The sequence below is a fragment of the Anneissia japonica genome, unplaced genomic scaffold, assembly GCF_011630105.1.
Source record: "Anneissia japonica isolate Jap-2015-1 unplaced genomic scaffold, ASM1163010v1 scaffold287892_len502923_cov169, whole genome shotgun sequence".
NCBI classification, from domain to species: domain Eukaryota; kingdom Metazoa; phylum Echinodermata; class Crinoidea; order Comatulida; family Comatulidae; genus Anneissia; species Anneissia japonica.
In genome coordinates, this window is record NW_022743765.1 from 459747 (window position 1) to 460631 (window position 885).

Sequence of the window (885 nt, forward strand, 5' to 3'; positions counted from 1 at the left end):
TGAGATGTAGTGCTGTCTCTTATCCACATCTAGATGTGTATAAGAGACAGCCTCTGCATCCACTCCTGCATAATGATGGACGCATTATTACTAATAATCTAAAAACCTTTAAAATAGGCGAACAAATTTATATCCGTTCTCTTTAACAGGGAATTCATGCCATGTATGAATCGTTATCGTTTATACAATGTTATTTGCACATATGAAAATCCATATTTCCTTGCAACATTATATTTTATCAAATTACGATTGAGAACGTGATCTTGTATTTTTATGTCGACATCCAGTCATTCTGTCTTGTCAAAACAAGGTAATTACGGTGAGCATTCAGTTTTGTTAATAACTACAGCCAGTGTATCGACGTCTACCTATCTGCATCTGTGTTTTTAAAGGTTAAAGGTTATTCATTTCTGTAGAGTGGACTATAACTCACATATTAAAAGAATCATTTTACGCCTAATTATTCTTCAATTCTTTTTCGGTAATATTTTTCTTACCTCATCAAACTTTGCATAACGACCAAGAATATTATGCAATGAAATCGACATCATTTAAATTAGACTTAACTGCTAGTCTATCTCTGAAAACACACTAACAACAATACATTTTCATGGCAGACATTGATGTTCATGTTCATAAACGCATTATATGCATTTTTTATATTTTGAGATTTTTGGATTAGGTGTATCCTATGGATATAATCTATCATGTGAATTGGCCATATACTCCAAACAATGTTTAGAAATCTAAAATTAATAATATTGGAGTTAAGCATCATATCCACCTATACAAAAGATAACGGTTAAGCCAGGCGAAACATTTGTCTCATTTGATGTAGTATCGCTTTTGACAAAAACACCAGTAAAAGAAAACCGTTTAAAAACA